At 46.3% G+C, this 20568-nt stretch overlaps 1 pseudogene; it reads right to left on the bottom strand.

Annotated features, from left to right (window-relative positions):
* Window positions 1-2533: 2533 nt before the first annotated feature.
* Window positions 2534-2712, bottom strand: LOC139263536 (U2 spliceosomal RNA; annotated as a pseudogene).
* Between the last annotated feature and the right edge of the window lie 17856 nt (window positions 2713-20568).

Here is a 20568-nt window from a genome sequence, read left to right as displayed (position 1 = left end):
GAATAGAGTGTTTATAGTCAAACTATTGATTGGACAAACATGCAGAAACATGGATCAGACTAAACTGCAGTTCACCGACAACCAGGAACAACCTGAAGAGGACATCAGCATCATCGATCCACCAACACACACCCAACCAGCAATCGACCTTGTTGTCAATCAAGAGGATGAACCCACCATTCCCAACAGTTCTGTCAAACCACTGCGCTGCAGTGCAGCAATAGTCCGACAAACTCACCCATGCTAGAGTTTGAACTCAGACGATCAACCAGGGAGCGTAGAGCCCCGGATCGTCTCAACTTGTAAATAATTTTATGAAAGACTTTTGGGGGGAGTGATGTTATGTATGTAAGCATTGTAACTGTGTAAGACTTGCCACCAGAGGGCGCAACTGTTGGAGGCCCAAGAGTGACCTGCACACCTCATGCAAGGGAGTATAAAAGGTTGTCTCCCATGCTGCTTAGGCACTCTGGAGTTGTATTAAAGAGACTAAAGTCACATCAGTTTTCGCTCACAGTACTCAATCTTGCGGAGTTCTTCCATACTTAACAAGGTCCATGCAGCAGAGCTGGTCTCCAGTCGTCTTGATTAACCCTTGCCAGTGAACCAAGACCTAGCTCTGTCTTGCCCATGTGGTGGCTGGTGTGTAACGGCCACCACACGTTAAAAAAATCACGCACAGGCATCTTCCACCTTCAATATGCAGTTCGCGACCTAGTGTATCAGGTCCTCATCAAAACACCTGTGAACTCATCCCTTTCTGGTGTGGCAGCAAATCATCCTCGATACGAGGGACCGCCTAAGGGAAGGGAGAGTTCAGCGCTTCAAATTTTCACCGATGGGGCATTTGTGATGATGACAATGCTCTAAAATGGCTGGAAATATATGCCGAGTCTGCATACACTAAATAAATCTTTGTTTTTAAAAAGCCTGGCTATCAAAGGGGGTCAGGGGGCGGAATTAAAACTTAAAGTTCCACTGCTGCGATTGTAAGGGAAAAATATTGAGCCACTAGAGGGAGTGCTTCTACCTCAAATAATATATTAGACATGCACTCTGCAACCTGGTCCAGGGCTACAACAAATGCCACATTATATTACAGTGAAATAAACCCGAGTTATATGAAGACTCTGTTTACTGTTGACTACTTTAATAAACAATCAGATGATATGGGAGATTGTTTGTTGCACTAAATTACTTGATATCTCTCCGATCACTTTCACAGTTGTGGCGATCACACAGTAACTTGCGCTCCACGAGCCAGGTGCAGGAATTCTTCCGGTTTGTCCTCCTAATGTTGGAGACTTGCTTATTTGTCATTTCGGCCGTGAGGATTCCGGGAAACCCTCGACGTACTGTGACCGCGAAGTGTCGAACTTGGACATTCAGACCGGCCAGCAGGAAATGGCAGCTGCGCTCGGCGAATCGTGGAATCCAGTTGTTAAACGGGTCGGCAGATTTTCCGGTTTTCACGCGAACGGCAAACATCGGGACATCTCCCGACTGCTCGACATTTCTATCGCTTGTCAACCAGAGTCAAATATAATAGAACGGAACTAATGCGACCGGCTTGGCCTAAAGTGGGTGAGCAGCTGATCCCTTTAGTTGTAAAATGGTCAGGTTTCCAGCAACATAAAATGGAAAAATGTAACCGGATTTTAAAATGCAGAATAATAAAGAATTAGAGCACGCAGGCAACTTGTCCATTAAGGAGATCGGTATTGCAACCTTAATGCCAGTAAAATTACTACAATGTCAGCGATATGCAGGTGTCAGCTGTGGCTCAGTTGGTAGCACTCTTACCTCTGCGATGGATTCAATTCCCCAGCACCTGCAATCATTGTATTAACATTTTTGTCCAACTCACTATTTGTTTTTCTCTCTCTCCCATTTCCAGGAAGATTACCAGCTATCCTCATTTTCCCTGCAGAAAGAAAATAAACTTCCATACAGACCTGCTCAGTGTGAGAGCTCTAACACCTCATGATTGAATAATTAAAAATGTCACAACCACTCAGAGTCCCTGAGAATGTCGGCAGCCATTTTGAGAAACTGCAAGCCAAACAGCAGCTCAAATTCCCTCTAAAGTAGCGACATTTCTCCGCCTGTATCAGCACTCCTACGGAGTAATCTATTTGGGAACATTATGTAACCTCTCATCACAGCATAGATCCATCGGGATGGTACCATTGGGTGACCATTTTTTCTAAACCAAATCCAAAGACACACACAAGGTGGGAGCGCAGGTAGCCAGGATGGAAAATGAAGGTTGTGCAATGTTGCAAGACAATTCTTTTAGCAGCGTATATTTTAACAGGAAAACTGCACGCGATCCTGGGACTATCAGGGGATTCGGTGGGAGGGGAGGGGCAGAGCATGCACTCTTTGGCCACAGTGCACGTCTATACATAAGTTCCTCAGTGAGCCCACTCCTTCTACTGTTTTTTTTTATCCAATTTCGTTCCAGATCAACTCTTACGCCAAAGATCACTTTGCGCCAATGTGTTTGATCTTAGGCCAAAAGGCCGAGAGGCGAAGTTGCACCGTTCCTGGAAATATTGCAATACCAGGTCGGTGCATGGAGTGGACGGGGCATGCCCCTGATCCAGCTCCCTGTCCAAAAATCAATTCAATATCATGTCCCCATAGGGGATATTAAACTGATAAGAACAGATACTACACTTGATCTTTCTACTGGTTGAAACAGGAGATTGACATCCCTCCCACCAATCAGAACCCGCCCCGCCACACAACCCCACCCACTTCATTGACCGACCACAGGGCGGGGTCACGTGACCCCTGATTTGAACCCGTGCATATCCGGTGGCGGGTTCTGTGAACCAGGGACTCTTTCAGGGAATAGTTTGCCCAGGGACACAGTACCTCATCCGGAGACTGTCCCTGGAAAACGGGGATGTATGGTCACCCCATGGTACCAGATTGGGAATCTATAATTATGAAGGAGAGACAAGCGACACTGGAGCAGAAAAGACTAAAAAGAGATTTTATGGGCGTTTTGACAGGCAGAATAGGGAAAGAATATTTTCTCTGTTTGGAAGTCAGTAACAAGGGGTCATTAATTTAAGGATTCATTTATTTGCACTGCCAAAATGGCCAACATGCTCCACCCTTTGTTTCTGATTGATCCCCTTGGAGGATAAGCCACACCCTGAAGTTTCACAGGAATGTGACACTGGAAGCGTCCATCCCAAGGTCTCACTGACTTTGCAAATTGCAACTCGATCCACTTGGGGACTTTCTGAAACGACAGAGGACAGAACTTCCCAAAAGACAGCAAGGGACAGCCAAAGTACTGTACCCCAGTCCTTCACAGGGGGCGGGGCTTATCACCTGTTGATCAAAAAAGTGCAGTATGGGCAGTGGGGTGGGGGGGGGGGCGGGGGCAGGGCTTGACGGATGGCTGTCTGTCAAAAAAGTGCAGTGCAAATCATTAGTCCCTGTATTTTAAGGGAAAAGTAGATAAATACAGGGTTACAGAAGAGAGTAGGACAGAGGGATTAGTTTTAGATTGACCTGCACCACAATGGGCTGAATGGCCTCCTTCTGTACTGTGAACTTCAATGGTTCCATGGTTCGTCCATATGTGGAATGTTAAAGTTGTGCACAGCACAAATCATACTGTAGCAATGACATTTAAATCACTGGTGTAGTGTGAAGTCAAGATTGATATTTTGGTTGTCAAGAATCCTTTCATTTCTGAAAATGTCAATTGTTTTGATTCACAAAATCATATTGTAAAGTCCTGTCCCTGCAGTACAGACTCACACGAGGCACATGCTGAAGTCAAGGTCACTCAGGACCTGCACCTTTATTACACAGTTCTCGAATGCCACACTTGCCTGAGACCTGTCCTTATATACCTGTCTGGGACAGGTATCCAGTGTCTCCTGCAAGTGCACCCCTGGTGGTAAGGTAAGCTTGTGGTTACAGGTCATCTCGAGTTACAGTCATGTATAGCATGATAAGATACAGTTATGTACAATAATGTGAGATACATGACATCACCCTCCCCCAAGGTCTTCTTGTCTTTATAGGTTCAGTCTCTCAGTGGTCTACGCTCTTGCATGGAGCTTCTTAGTTGTGGTTCAGTTGTTTGCCTTGGTGCCTGTTTTTCTTTTGGTGTGATTGCTGGTATCTCGCCTGAGCTGTCTGTTTCGTTCAGTATGATTGTTGGTGTCTCGCCTGGGCTGTCTGTTGGGATTGCCCTTTCCTCAGGTTGTTCCCTCTGTCTGTCCACCAGGTGTGGTGTGAGTTCCACATTGTAGTCTGCTTCTGGTTCAGCAGTGTTGTTAGTAAATCTACTTTTCACTTGGTCTACATGCCTCCGGCAGGTTTGGCCATTGTCCATTTGTACCACCAGTAGCCTGTTTCCTTCCTTGCCTGTTACTGTCCCTGCAAGCCATTTGGGATCCCTGCCATTGTTTAGCACAAACACTTTGTCCCCTATCTCATTCCACCACCCCCTCGAATTTCGGTCATGGTACTCAGTTAGCTTACGGCGCTTTGCCTCAACGATTTCATGCATGTCTGGGAGGATTAATGAGAGCCTTGTCTTTAAGGTCTGTTTCATCAATAGTTGCGCAGGGGAACTCCAGTTAATGAATGTGGATGAGATCTGTATGCCAGCAGCAGTCACGACAGGCGGCTCTGCAGCGTGGGACCTTGGATTTTGAGCATGCCTTGTTTAATGATCTGCACTGCTCGCTCCGCCTGGCCGTTGGAGACCGGCTTGAACGGTACCGTCTTAACATGATTTATGCTGTGGTCACTCATAAAATCTTGGAATTCTCTGCTGGTGAAGCACGGACCATTATCACTGACCAATATGTCGGGACTGCCGTGCACTGCGAACATGGTTCCAAGGCTCTCCACAGTGGTGGAGGTGGTGCTCGAGTTTAAAATGGTGCATTCAATCCATTTTGAAAATGCATCTACAACTACGAGAAACATTTTTCCCATGAATGGGCCCGCATAGTCTATGTGCACCCGCGACCACGGTTTGGTGGGCCAGGGCCAGGGGCTTAGGGGGGCCTCCCTGGGGGCATTACTGAGTTGGCACAAATGGTGCACCGTCGGACGCAGAGTTCCAAGTCCGTGTCAATGCCAGGCCACCAGACGTGGGATCTGGTTATAGCCTTCATGAGAACGATCCCCGGGTGCTCGCGGTGGACCTCCCGGACAAATGCCTCGCTGCCTCACAGAGGCATAACTATCGGCTGCCCCACATCAGGCAGTCTGCTTGTAGTGACAGCTCATGCACACGCCTATGGAAAGGTTTGATCTCCTCGGGGCAGGCAACGCGAGCCTCTGCCCAGTAACCAGTTAAGACACATCTTTTTACTAGGGATAACGTGGGGCCGCTGGTCGTCCAGGCTCTGATTTGCGAACCTGTGGACTCAAAGGCATTGATTGCCATGACTATCTCACAGTCCTGTTCGTCAGACCCTTCCGTGGTCGCCAGGGGTAGCCTGCTAAGCGCGTCGGCACAATTGTCTGTGCCTTATGGTGTAGTCGTAAGACGCCAGCATGAGTGCCCACCATTGAATGCGCGCCGAGGTGTTGGCATTTATTGCCTTGCTCTCGGATAGGAGGGACGTGAGGGGCTTGTGGTCGGTTTCGAATGTGAACTTGGCCCCAAAAAGGTAGTGGTGCATCTTTTTGACACCGTACACGCACACGAGCGCCTTCTTCTCTACCATTCCGTACCCAGGCTCCACCCGCGAAAGTGACCTGGAGGCATAAGCTATGGGTTGTAATTTACCCGCACTATTGACATGTTGTAAAACGCACCTGACCCCGTACGCTGACGCATCACATGTGAGAACTAGCTTTTTACTTGGATCAAAGAAAGCCAAAACACTGTTGGAACACAGAAGGTCACGTGTCTTATTGAAGGCGCGTTCCTGGGCGACCCCCAAAACCAATCGCACCCCTTTCTGAGTAGTACGTGGAGAGGCTCCAGCAGCGTGTTTAAGTTCTGCATAAAGTTCCCAAAGTAATTGAGTAGCCCGAGAAAGGCGCGCAGTTCTGAGACATTCCGGGACATGGGTGCCATGCGAATTGCTTCTGTTTTGGACTCTGTTGGGCGGATTCTATCAGCGGCAATCCTTCTGCCCAAAAATTCAACCTCGGGTGCGAGAAACAGGCACTTGGATTTCTTAACTCTTAGGCCTACCCAATCCAACCGCTTCAGTACTTCCTCCAAATTGCGGAAATGGGGGTCGGTGTCCCTGCCCATGATGAGTATGTCGTCTTGAAACACAACCGTCCCCGGGATGGACTTGAGCAGACTCTCCATGTTGCGCTGGAATATAGCAGCTGCCGACCTGATGCCGAATGGGCATCGATTGTACATGAAAAGGCCTCGATGTGTGTTGATGGTGGTGAGTAGCTTAGACTCGTCGGTCAATTCTTGCGTCATATACGCAGGTGTGAGATCTAGTTTTGAGAAAAGTTTTCCTCCAGCCAATGTGGGAAATAAGTCCTCCACTCTGGGCAGCGGGTATTGGTCCTGTAGGGAGACTCTGTTTGTGGTAGATTTGTGGTCCCCACAGATTCGTACGGATCCATCAGGCTTCATGACTGAGACGATGGGACTTGTCCAGTCGCTAAATTCCACAGGTGAGATAATGCCTCCCCGCAGAAGCCTGTCCAGTTCATGCTCAATCTTTTCCCTCATCACATAGGGCACAGCTCTGGCCTTGTGATGGACCGGTCTAGCATCCTGTGTGATGTAGATTTTGACTTTAGCCCCTTTGAAGGTGTCCACACCTGGCTGAAAGAGATGTTCAAATCGACTTAGAACTGTTGAGCAGGAGGTCCATTTCTCTGATGACATGGCGTGAACATCATCCCATTTCCAGTTTAGTTTTGCCAGCCAGCTTCTCTCAGCTTCTCCCAGTGCTGGGAGATCTCCGGGGACAATCCACAGGGGAAGTCGGTTCACTGTCCCTTTGTGTATGACTGAGAGCATGGCGCTGCCAAGGACTGGGACGATTTCTTTGGTATAGGTCCTTAGTTTGGTGTCGACCCTTGTGAGTTTTGGTCTGCTTCTTTTGTGCGGCCACAGTTGTTCAAATTGTTGAGCGCTCATGAGAGATTGACTCGCTCCTGTATCCAGCTCCATGTTGGCGGGTATCCCGTTGAGTAGGACCCTCATCATTATTGGAGGCGTCTTGTTGTACGAGCAGTGGCCATTGATCGTGTTGACCCGCTGTACCTCGGTGTCCTGGGTACTGTCCCCACCATCTTCTGGTTCGCTTTCTGACCCTTCCGATTCGTTTACCAGCCGAGCTGCCGTTTTTCTGCACATGCAGGCCAGATGCCCTGTATAGTCGCAGTTTCTGCAAACAGCATACTGAAATCGACACCCCCTTGATGAGTGCCTTCCCTCACATCTCCAGCACAGACCACTTCCATTGTTTCCAAAGGATGAGCTGCGTCTGGCTGATCTCTCTTGAGCTTCTCTTAGTTTGTAGTTGATTGCTCGCATTGTGGGTTGATGAGGTGTGAACGGCCGTTCATGTGGCCCTTGATGGCTTCTGGCGCCACTGCCTGCTGTTGAGAGCCTGCTCTTCTGCCTTTGTCTGTGTGTGGGGGTAGCGGCATGTTTCACGCTGTGAACCCCTTGTTCCAATGTTTCGTTAGTTGTCGTACCCACAGTGTAGATCAACCTCGTTTCTTCTTCTCCTGCCAAGAATGTCTGTGCGACCAGTACTGCTGCCTCTTGGGTCAAGTTCTTGGTCTCTATGAGCTTTCGGAATATGCCTGCGTGGCCTATTCCTTCAATAAAAAAGTCTCTCAGTACTTCTCTTCTTAGTTCATCGGAGCACTCACATAAGCTAGCCAACCTCCGAAGTTCCGCCACAAAGTCGGGTATGCTCTGGCCCACACAGCGTCTGTAGTTGTAGAACCTGTGTCTGGCCATGGGTAGGCTGCTCGCTGGCTTCAGGTCGTCTCTTACCAGTGTGCTCAACTCTTCAACAACTTGCTTGCTGGTTTCTCGGGTGCCAGCAGGTCCTTCATTAAGGCGTATATTTTTGAACCACAGCTCTTCAAGAGATGGGCTCTTCTCTTGTCTGCCTTATCGTCACCTAACCAGTCTTTGGTTACGAAGCTTTGCTGGAGCCTTTCTATAAAGTCCTCCCAATTATCTCCAGCATTTATTTTTCATCTGAGCCGTTGGTCGCCATTCTGTGGATTCTGTAATCCCGTAACTCGTCGCCACTGTAAAGTCCTGTCCCTGCAGTACAGACTCACACAAGGCACATGCTGAAGTCAAGGTCACTCAGGACCTGCACCTTTATTACACAGCTCTCGAATGCCACACTTGCCTGAGACCTGTCCTTATATACCTGTCTGGGACAGGTATCCAGTGTCTCCTGCAAGTGCACCCCTGGTGGTAAGGTAAGCTTGTGGTTACAGGTCATTTCTAGTTACAGTCATGTATAGCATGGTAAGATACAGTTATGTACAGTAGTGTGAGATACATGACACATATGATGGATTATGCTCACACAAGCCTCCTCCCTGCCCTCTCATTCCCATTGATTAATATCACTTGCAATTTTGGTTCCCTAAAGATTGTTACGTTTTTCAAAAATCTGCCTGATATTTTCTACCAACTCCACTGTGCATGCACCAGTCAAATCCCACTCTACCCCCCAGCCATCTCCCCACCCCAACCCTACCTCAGTGAACTCATTGACTGCTTTATTACAGTGCCATGGTTCAGCAACTCTGTAACACAGAACACACACCAGATGCCCCACCCACATACCACCACTACGCTATGGGAAATCAGAGCAATGCCTTTGTTGTCTCAATCGTTTTCGCCACTCCTGAGTTGCTGACTCCTCCTGGGGTACGGATATGCATTTTGATTATTAGTATTGAAATGTCCAACTGTGACTGTTCTCACCATATTCTGAGACCTCATTTTGCTTTTCCAGAGGGATATAGAAGCACAAAGAACCTTAACCCTCGAAGGAAATAATATAGTTCATACACAGTAGCCACTATTTTCATCCTTCAATATCTTGCCCAGGGGACCCATTCTTCATGCGAGTCTGGATAATGAGTGTGGGCAGGCCATTTGACCAAGAGGCATCGGCTTAGTGTACCATTCTGTCCTCACCTGTGATCTACTCACAAATTTTTTCCAGAACTGATCAAGAGCATGTCACCTCAGCTCACAGCCACGAGAGCCTTCCACTATAGAATATCTCTTATACTTCCCTCATCTTTCTGACCCAGCAGTGCTCACACAGATAAATTTAAGGTGTCTCGAGAACTGAGAGGTAAGAGAAACAATATCTGGAAAAAAGTATCACCATGGCTTAATTAGGAACACTTTCAGTCAGAAGGTTATGGATTCAAGACCCATTCCAGTAACGGAGCAACTGATCTAAAAAAAAATACTCACATTTATATAACACTTTTCATGATGCCAAGACGTCCCAAAGCGCTTTATAACTAATGAAGTACTTTTTGAAGTGTAATCACTTTGTAATGTAGGAAACTCAGCAGCCAATTTGTGCACAGCAAGCTCCCACTAAAAGCTATGCTACACTGAAATTCCAGTGAGACACTGAGAAATATTGTCCCAGATGTTACAGGGCTTCTGACGGCATACGCACACCGTATCAGTCCTCAGAATGGGCCCGCACATCCCAGATGGATGGACAGCGGTGGAGCGGGAGTGGGGGGTGCAGGTCATCGCCGGGATACCGCAGGAGGGCAATTTTCAAAATGGCGGCCATTCGACAAAAAATTGGCGGCCATTCCACTCCGCTGCGTAGCCGCTGATTTCTGGCAGTAACAGGTCTTACAGGAAGTGGCATTTTCGGCCCCTAAGCTTGTAACCACTGTGACACCCAGTCCTATCAGGAAGGGATTTTTTTATTGACTGCATCAGGGCTTCTTGATGATCACAAACAGCAATGAATGGTGAAGTCCACCAACATTTCTTGAGGTATAGGTGACAGAATAGATTGTGGGCTGAACTTCCATGCTGTTTTGGGCATAGTAACAATGTACTAAAAAACACAAGAAAAGCTTTATGCCCTCTCTGTGACTATGAAGGTCATCACTGCACTCAACGTTTCTGGCACGGGCTGATTTCAGGCAGCCAGCTGTGACTTCTGCATTATCAGCCAGGCTGCAGTATGGGCATGCATTTTGTCAGATCAGCTGGGGAATTCATTACCTTTGCCATCACATCACGGCAGCAGAGAGCTAGAGCTGTTCAGTTTTAAGGGGTCGTTGTACTGGCTTCCTAAGGTCTAAGGTGCAATCGAGCTCCCACAGAACACTCCCTCAACTACCTCAACAGGTGCGGCTTCCACTCCTTCAGTGCACAGGTGATGTGTGATCACATGCAGAAGATCCTCCTTCCCAATGCCCAGTATGCTGGAAGTTGTCACGGTGCATTTATCCCTCGAAATTCAGTCCTCCCTGACCTCTTCAGGGAAAAAAATCAGGTTGATGGACGAACTTCTATGTGACAAAGCTCAACCCTGCCCCCATGGATAATGATCCAAGTAAAAGTAGCCTGGATAGCAGCAGAGGAGCTGTTACAGCAAGGTACATGCTTCTAATAGATTGGTTATCAAAAGTACTACCAGAGCCCTAAAGGCATGCTTTGGCTGGCTGGGCAGGTCGGGAGGGGCCTTGGAGTGTGCTCCAGATGGTGTGTCATCAACAGTTATAGCCTGCTGTTCCCTTCACAGCTTCTCCATTCAAAAAGAGCTAGACTTGGGCATTGCTGGCATTGGAACCAGAACTAAATGTAGGAGAGCACCATGATAACCTGCACTCCGAGGACTTCTCAGTAACTTCCGCAAAGAGCATTAGGGCACATCTCATCAATTAAAGTATTTTCTTCTGTGTAACGTAGTCTACATGTGAGACCATTACCAAACCTCCTTCTGCACCATTTTCCAAAAAAGGGACATTCCGCCAATTCACTACGCATCCTACATGACAACACATCAGCCCTCTTTGTCCCTACATGAGCATACCAATGATTATCATCTGAGTGAAAAAAGTAGCACTAAATAAGTGCAACCTTTCCTGTGTGACGCTAACTTCCATGAAAACCAAAGAAGCGATAACAATGCAAAATTCTGTTTTAATACACAGTGAGCACAAGCCAACCTACTCCTCACTAACTCCATGTTTCACCTGAGTGCTTACACATGCCCTTTCTGTCACCTATTCTACTGCTTTTCCAAGGAGCAACCTCAGAGCCAATATTGAGGGAGGTGGTTAGCTGCCCTTGCTCTACAAAAGAGTTACGGCACTTTGCCAGTCTGCACCTGGCAAAGAGAAAGATAAACCATCCGAGGCTAACTAAGGAAGTATCACATTGAAAACAAAGGCATACAATGTTGCAAAGAATAGTGGAAGGTCAAAGGATTGGGAAATTTTTAGAAACCAGCAAAGGACAACTAAAAAAATAATGAGAGAAGATAGTTTATGAGATAAAAACTAGCAAGAAATATAGGGCTAGACCTTTCACTTCATATCGCCCATCTATGGACCATCTATCACCCAAAACGGACCTCTATTGCCCATTTTGAGCAAAAAGTGGAAACTAGGTCCTAAATATCGCCGGAAAAACAGGTGCCTAAGTTTCCACTTTGATCGCCGAGATGATCGCCCAAATGATCGCCCACACAAGGCCCATCCCAAGTTTCGGCACCTAGCATGCACTTCGCTGGGCTGATGTAAGGCCCAAAAGAGTGCTGAAAAATAGTTGCTTTTCAGGGCCTAAGAGAAGGAAATGGGCACTATGGACGCCATTTTGAACTTCGGAGGAAGGGTGGAGGATTAGTTGTGAGTCATTTAGAGAGTAAAATTGAAGAAAATTATACTCAGAAATTTGGGATAGGGAATATAAATAGGTATTATCAACTTATTTATGCTAAATAGTTTTCATATATTGGAATTATTTTGTAAATAGCTTTTACATAGTGAAGTTATTTAATGATATTGTTAGAGCCTATCAAACTGACTGGTATACAGCTTAGAGAGTACAGAGAGTGCAGACTACAGATTTGATCTAGGTATAGATTTGAGAGATTATTAAAATTAGTGAAAGTAATTATCGATAGTGATGCGGCCCATGCTTTCCCTGCCTTTAATTGCAACTGTTCACACACTGGTTACTGAAAGGATCAATCGAAGAGGTGGCACAGTAATGCGTAAATGGAGACGAAGACAGAGGAGGAGACCGTACAGCCAACGAAGGTACTTGGAGAAGCAATCCTACCTGAACTTGTCTGAAAATGTTTGTCTTAAGAGGCTGCGATTCCGGAAGGAGGTCATCAATGAGATATGTCAACTTGTCAAGGATGATCTGCAGCCTTCCAGTACCATCAGAACCACACTGTCCGTTGAGGTGAAGGTTACTGCTGCCCTAGCTTTTTACGCATCGGGATCTTTTCAGGCTTCAGCTAGCAACATCTGCCATATCTCTCAGCACGCTACACACTGCTGCATTCACCAGGTGACTGAAGCCCTTTACACTCGCAGGATGGACTTCATAAGCTTCCCAATGACCAGGGAGGCACTGACCGAGAGAGCTTTGGGTTTCTCGAGAATAACAGACTTCCCCAAGGTGCAGGGAGCAATAGATTGCACGCACATTGCCCTGAAAGCACTCTTAAAGAACGCGGAGGTGTTTCGTAACAGAAAGGGGTTCCACTCACTAAATGTGCAGCTTGTTGTCGACCACAATCAAACAATTATGACAGTAAATGCTACATTTCCTGGCAGCATCCATGATGCGCACATCTTACGTGAAAGTGCTATCCCTGACCTGTTTGCCAATCAGCCAGAAGGTCATGGTTGGATGCTGGGGGATAAAGGATATGGCCTTGCCAGTTGGCTGATGACCCCTCTGCGTAATCCTGTCACTGAAGCACAGAAACAGTATAATAAAAGTCACATAGCGACTCGCAACATCTTTGAAAAGACAATTGGAGTCCTAAAGCAGCGCTTCAGATGCCTGGATTATTCCGGAGGCAGCCTCCAGTACCACCCTGATCAGGTAGCAGAGTTTATTGTGGTGTGTTGCATGCTGCATAACCTAGCTATAAAGAGAGGACAAATAATGCCAGATCATGCTGCAGGTCCACCTCCAGAAGGAGATGAGACAGAAGAGGCAGCCAGCGAGGATGAAGAGGAGGAACAGGCGGGAGAGGACATAGGGGAGCTTAATCAGCATGGCGATCTAGCACCGGTACCACCACACCTCTCCCGAAGATCAGTAGCCAGTGGCAGTTACACGGCCGCTAAGCTTTTGCGTCAGCAGCTCATTAATGAACGCTTCGCATGAACTACTATTGTTGATATTCAAGCGTTCAATCACAGTTATGGTTAATCAAAAGTTTCATTTCATGGGGAAACAGAATAACCAAACAAATATGCATGAAAAATTGTACGTTGTAAAACTAATGTAACTAAGAGAGAAGGTACAAAAATTGTAGAAAAACTTTTTTTTTAATGAAGAAGCAAAATTTTTTGTATGAACTAATGAACAACACCCTCCCTCCAAACCCCCACCCCCTGCACCAACCCACCCTTCCCTCAAATCCCCAAAACGTTAGAAGAAGAAGAAATTGAACATTTAAGTATTAATAACAAGTGTCCATTTAAGTAATGATAACAAGTGATCATTTAAGTAATAATAACAAGTGACCATTTAAGTAATAATACCAAGTGAACTTCTAAGTAATAATAACAAATGACCATTTCAGTGATGATAACAAGTGACCATTTAGGCAATAATAACAAGTGACCATTTCAGTAACGATAACAAGTGACCATTTTAGTAAGAATGACAAGTGACCATTTCAGTGATGATAACAAGTGACCATTTAGGCAATAATAACAAGTGACCATTTCAATAACGATAACAAGTGACCATTTTAGTAAGAATGTCAAGTGACCATTTCAGTCATGATAACAAGTGACCATTTAAGTATTAAATACAAGTGCCCAATTTAGTAAGAATAACAAGAGAATAATAAAGTGATAATAACAAGTGAACATTTATGTACCAACGGAACTATTGAGAAGCACTCCCCCCTCCCTACCTGCGGCCACGTTTCCCTCCAGATCCTGTCCCATCCCATGTTCGCACCCCACCCGCCCGTTTTGGTCTACGCAGACCGATATCAAGACGTTGTGCAGAGTGGGATGTCAAGACTTCCTGCCTTGGTGGAGGTAACGGAGCAGAAGCAGAAGCCTCAGGCTTTACTGCCGAGTCAGGAGGAACTGTGTCCTCTGTACTCGCTTGTGTGCTTGAGGTCTCACTGTAAGTGGACACGACACCTTGGGGTGCAGCGCCGTCTCCAGCCAGCAACGCATGCCGTAGGGCATTTGTTGCGGCTGTCTGCTCCCTGATCGCCTCCAACGTCTCCCAAGCAGTCTGTGACTGCTCAGGAGACCAGCTGGAGAAGCGCGAGCAGAACTCGCTCCAGGTAGTGGAGAACTGGCTCCAATTGGCTGAGAAACCCGCGAACCCCTGGATAAGGTGGCGACCGATCGCGACCGTCTCCCTGCACAGGGAAAGTAAGCTCTCCATCTTGTCCTCCGTGGCAGGCTAGTGCATATCACACTGACCGGACCGCCGTGGGGTCGGCGTCTGCAATGTCACGTGCCTTGGCGTCACCACCTGCACATCGCTTGGTCCCGGTGCCTCATCTGTCTCAAAAGAGATGGCCGCAGGTTGCTCCCCCCCCCACAAAAAAAATCTCCTGTTCTTCCTCCTCCTCCTCCCCCTGCTCACGCACAGCAGCAGCAGGAGTCTGCACTGGTTCCTCCTCTGGCTCTTCCTCCTGGGAGGTTCCTGAAGGTTCAGTGGACGTGTCCACCGACTCCACTGATACTTGTTGACCTTTGAAAGACAAATGAAATTTATAAACAACATTTAACAATTCAAATCAATTCATCTCAATTTTTCAAGAACTCAAAACATTACCATTAGCCCATATGCACAAGCGCTCACCAGGCCTAACATGACCTCATTTGAAGATCAATGGTACATCTCAATAGTATAACTCAATTATAAATCAAATTAAAGTATCATTGCATAGGATTACCCGCATAACAAATATTTACTATTGATTCACACATTACACAATGCATAGTTCTCATTACTCACGTGACTCTAGGGTGGGTTCGGCCACACCACGGGTTGTGACCGAACGGCTTTCTGGTCCACCAAGGCCACTGCAAGCTCTTCGTAGGCGGTGAGCGACTGCAGCATGGCACAGCCCCCGCCCGTCCTGCGTTGCTCTCGCTGGTTGATGGATATCTTCTTCTGCAATAGGTAAGGTAACATTGCACGGCATAAGCAAATGGATTTGGCAATAAACATTTAGGACTGACAGATTTATAAGTGCAATTACAAATTTGCACTACATTACATAGGAATAAGATATTTCATACTGTAACATTCAAATTTATGTTGCGGTGCATAAATGTAATCATAATTTAATCCTAATTTAGTTATTTAGTTATGTTTAAAGATTACGAGATAACATTGCAGATTCTAATTAGAATTTCCATACATCATTAAATAATAAATATAGATGATTTCAAATATAAATTTCAACTTACTCTTGCAGCCACCAGTAGGCTGTTCCATCTTTTGCGGCACTGGTCCGGTGTCTGTGCTTCATTAGATGCCGACGTGACCACGTCGGCAATCTCTGCCCAAATCCTCCGATATGCACGGGTTGGAGGTTTCCCATGCTCACCCCGTGTCAGATCCTCCCACCTCACGCTAACAATGTTAACAAGGGCCTCATTGGCCTCCTCGCTGAAGGGCTTGGCCCTTCGCCTTTCTATTGATCCCTCAATTGTTTAAATTGAATTGAATTAAGGGTAGTATTTTTCTCTTATAAGTGCTTTGTCAAGTCCCTGCTTCCTTTCTCCTCTCTCTCTCTCCCAGACCCACACAGAGCTTCTGAACATGTGTGAAGACCCCTGACCTCTCAAAACGCGGGAAAGCGCATCAACCTGAAAAAAAAATCAACCTGCACATGCGCAGTAATGCGTTGTTAGGGAAGCTTTTTTTTTCATTCACTTCTGTTTTCTTTGGGCGATCGTGAAATCGCCGAGAAATCACATTGCCCACTTGACATCGCTGGGGTAAGGCTGAGTGGAAAATCGCAAAATAAAAAAATGGGCCTTGAGCCGGTGATCAGCACGGGCGATACATCCCACATTGCTGGAACAAGGTCCATTTTTTCCGGCCTTAGCCACCAAGTGGAAAGTCTAGCCCCATAAAAACAGACAGTAAGAGCTTCTTCTAAAAAGGAAGAGAGTAGCTAAAATAAATTTCGGTCCCTCAGAGGATGAGACTGGGGAATTAATAATGGGAAACAGGGAAATGGCAGAGACTTTGAACAAATATTTTGTATCAGTCTTCATGGTAGAAGATGCTAAAAGCATCCCAATAATTGATAATCATGGGGCTATTGGGAGGGTGGGATCTTAAAACAATCACTATCACTGGAGAAAAAGTACTAGGCAAACTAATGGGACTAAAAAGTCCCCTGGACCCGATCGCCTGCATCCAAGAATCTTAAAAGAAGTGGCTGCAGAGATAGTGAATGCATTGGTTGTAATCTCCCAACATTCCCTGGATTCTGAAGAGGTCCCAGCGGATTGAAAAACCGCAAATATAACGCCCCTCTTTAAGAAAGTTGGGAGACAGAAAGGAGGAAACTATAGACCAGTTAGCCCAACATCTGTCGCTGGGAAAATGCTGCAGTCCATTATTAAGGAAGTAATAGCAGGACATTTAGAAAATCATAATACAGTCAAGCAGAGTCAGCATGGTTTTATGAAAGGGAAGTCATGTTTAACAAATTTGCTGAGTTTTGAGGATGTAACAAGCAGGGTTGTAGGTGGTTTTCAGCAGTGTGGAGGCCCCGAACTGCATGAGAGCACCAGCGGCAGGTGCGGAGGTGCAGCAGTCTGGGGGCAGCGTGGAGGCATACTACTTCAGGGAGCAGTACGAGCTGGTGCAGGAGGGCAATAGCAGCGAAGAGTGATGTCATCAAGGTCCAGGTCGGTGATTGGAGCATGAGCAGATACAGCAGGAGCGGCGAGAGACTGTGGAGGGATGTGATCGGGGCCAGGGACCCAGGGGCAGGACGGGCCAGCCCACACTGCGATATGTGTGCGCACCAGGTCCGTGCAGCAGAGCAGGTCTCCAGTCATCTTGGATAACCCTTGCCATTGGACCAAGACCTAGCTCTGTCAAGCCCCTGTGGTGGCTGATGTGTAATGGTCACCACACGTTAAAAAAAGCCACACACAGGCATCTTCCACCCTTCAGGATGTAGTTCAGGACCTGGAATATTAGGTCCTTCATTGAAACACCTGTGAACTCATCCTTTTTTGGCATGGAAGCAAGTCATCCTCGTTTCGAGGGACTGCCTATGATGATGATAAGCTGATTTTCTCAGGCATACCAAAAACACACCTCTGACTACAAGTTCTGGACAGATCAGACTCAGACACATGTTTTTCAGGTTCAACCGTATTGTGTTTAATAAGATTAACAACACCACTCATAAACAGTGCAAAACAGTACAATCCTGGTTTATCCAATAAGCCCTGCTGTGCTAAGTTACCACGGCTTAATAAAAGAACCCTCCCGTGAAATAAACAAACACAGGACCCCTCCCAGCACCAAACCCCTTGGGTTTGGTTGGGACTTACAATCACCCCCTCACACAGCTAAGTGGTCTTGCAGATGTGTAGGCGCAGGCAATATGCTCACCCTGATTGCCTGTTGTCTTGCTTGCAGCTTCTTTCTGTACATCTCGCTCCTGGTTCCATACCGCTGATGCAGTATCCAAGTTCCGGTTTGAGTCGAGGTACATTGGTGAGGGGTTGAAGAGCAGCGCTCAGCTTCTGGCAGTGTTTCATTGAAATAAAGAGAGCTTCAAACTTGAGCTTTTTCCTGAGCTGCAGCTTGTTGTAAAATGGCTCCTTATATCCTCAAAACCATCACCTTTCCTCCCACCAAAACTGACCGATGGATTGACTCAGGTGATCTGCCTGGACCTACACCCTCCCCATCCCCCACCACCACCCCACCCCCACTGTGGCCTGGAGTGGCTCATAGCCTTTGAAATCTTTGTGAAAAATGATATTTCATTTTCCCGCTCTCAGGCCTTGCATCTGAAGTGTTGATTACTGGATGTCTGGCCCCCATTAGCAGGGAATGGTTTTCGATCTCAAACCGATCTTGCTTAACTGGCTTATCTCCTGGAAGACAATGGCCTGGCCATTTCCTGCCTTGCGCCAGTTTCGGTTGGGACTGAGTCATCACTGTGTTTTAATAATGCGAAGGCATAGTGTCTCTGAGTTACCTCTCAGGGTATTGTTCCAGTAATCACTTTAGCTGATGATGACATCAATTGGCCTGGGTTCCCTTCTACCCAGTCTATCAGTGTGAAATGTCCGTTTGCATATGAATGCATCTTAGTGCCACCCCCACAAGCTTGCCAAACAGTACAGTTCTTTCTTGGGGTTTTGATTTAAGGATTTAAAGTATTGTTCATAAAAATGGCCAGAAAGCTGGTGCTACAGGGTGGATAAAGGGGAACCAGTAGATGTCATGTATTTTAATTTCCAGAAGGCATTCGATAAGGTGCCACATAAAAGGTTGCTGCACAAGATAAGGGCTCACGGGTTGGGGGTAATATATTATCGTGGCTAGAGGATTGGCTAATAACAGAAAACAGAGAGTTGGGATAAATGGGTCATTTTCAGGTTGGCAAACTGTAACTAGTGGGGTGCCACAGGGATCAGTGCTGGGGCCCCAACTATTTACAATCTATATTAATGACTTGGATGAAGGGACCGAGTGTAATGTCACCAAATTTGCTGATGATACAAAGATAGGTGGGAAAGCAAATTGTGAGGAGATCGCAAAGAATCTGCAAAGGGATATAGACAGGCTAAGTGAGTGGGCAAAAGTTTGGCAGATGGAGTATAATGTGGGAAACTGTGAGGTTATCTACTTTGGCAGGAAAAATAAAAAAACAAATTACAAAAAAAGAGAGATTACAAAATGCAGCAGTACAGAGGGGTCTGGGTGTCCTTGTACATGAAACACAAAAAGTTAACATGCAGGTACAGCAAGTAATCAGGAAGGTAAATAGAATGTTGGTCTTTATTGCAAGGGGGATGTAGTATAAAAGAAGGGAAGTCCTGCTACAACTGTACAGTTGAGACCACACCTGGAGTACTGCGTACTGTTTTGGTCTCCTTATTTAAGGAGGGATATACTAACATTGGAGGCAGTTCAGAGAAGGTTCATGAGGTTGATTTCTGAGATGAGGGGTTGTTTTATCAAGAAAGGTTGAGCAGGTTGGGCCTATACTCAGTCGAGTTTAGAAGAATGAGAGGTGATCTTATTGAAACATAAAAGTTTCTGAGGGGACTTGACAGGGTAGATGCAGAGAGGATGTTTCCCTTCGTGGGGATACTAGAACTAGGGGGCATGGTTTCAGAATAAGGGGCCGACCATTTAAAATGGAAATCAGGCGGAATTTCTTCTCTCAGAGGGTCGTGAATCTTTGGAATTCTCTACCCCAGAGAGCTGTGGATGCTGGCTCATTGAATATTTAAGGTGGAGATAGACAGATTTTTGAATGATTAGGGAGTCAAGGGTTATGGGGAGCGGGCAGGGAAGTGGAGTTGAGACTAAGATCAGATCAGTCATGATCTTATTGAATGGCAGAGCAGGCTCGAGGGGCCAAATGGCCTACTCCTGCTCCTATTTCTTATGTTCTTATATAATGTCAACACACCTCAAGCATAGTGTTACTGCAGTGTCTCATAGACCAGTGCAGAATGGGAACTATAATGTCACCAACTTGGCATTGTTGCAGCAAACAATTGGCGCAGGATTGGTATCCTAGTTGGTCTGAAATGTTGGAACAGCTGGTGAAAGGCAGGACTGTGCCAGTTATTGACTCACATATCATGGAAATGTCGCAGTGAAACAGAAGGAGCTATATCAATGGGGCCATGTAGAAGGTGCATTGCATCTAATTCATATTATTTTTGACCGGAGCACACTTCGTAGTGCCAATTGGAGTTTGGAAAATATCTATCCCTTTGTGAATAAATGCTTCACAGACGGCGCAGTTTGTAATAGTGACACCTCATGTTGGAAATTGCTCTTAATAAAGATTTGTCAAAACATCAAACAGAAATAAGTTGCTTTGGGATGTTACTTTTGCTTTGCTGTGAGCACTCAGAGAGAATATTGAAGACGAGCCATGTGTGCAAGTACAGAGATTGGAAGGTGCAGTAGGTTAGCAGCTACTGCTAGCAGCTGGCTCAAATCCAACCCAGACTGATGGCCCACTGACTCAAATGGCTGCAAGGATCCTTAGTGAAATAAGTTAGGAAACTGCCCCATCTCACTGAGCAAGACCACAAAGCTAGGTGGTGTGGAAATGGTAATGTCACCTTAATTGAAAAAAATTCCGCAAGATAAAACTG

This window comes from Pristiophorus japonicus, chromosome 4 (assembly GCF_044704955.1).
Source record: "Pristiophorus japonicus isolate sPriJap1 chromosome 4, sPriJap1.hap1, whole genome shotgun sequence".
In the NCBI taxonomy this organism is placed as follows: Eukaryota; Metazoa; Chordata; class Chondrichthyes; family Pristiophoridae; genus Pristiophorus; species Pristiophorus japonicus.
This window is presented reverse-complemented; position numbering and strand designations above follow the sequence as displayed.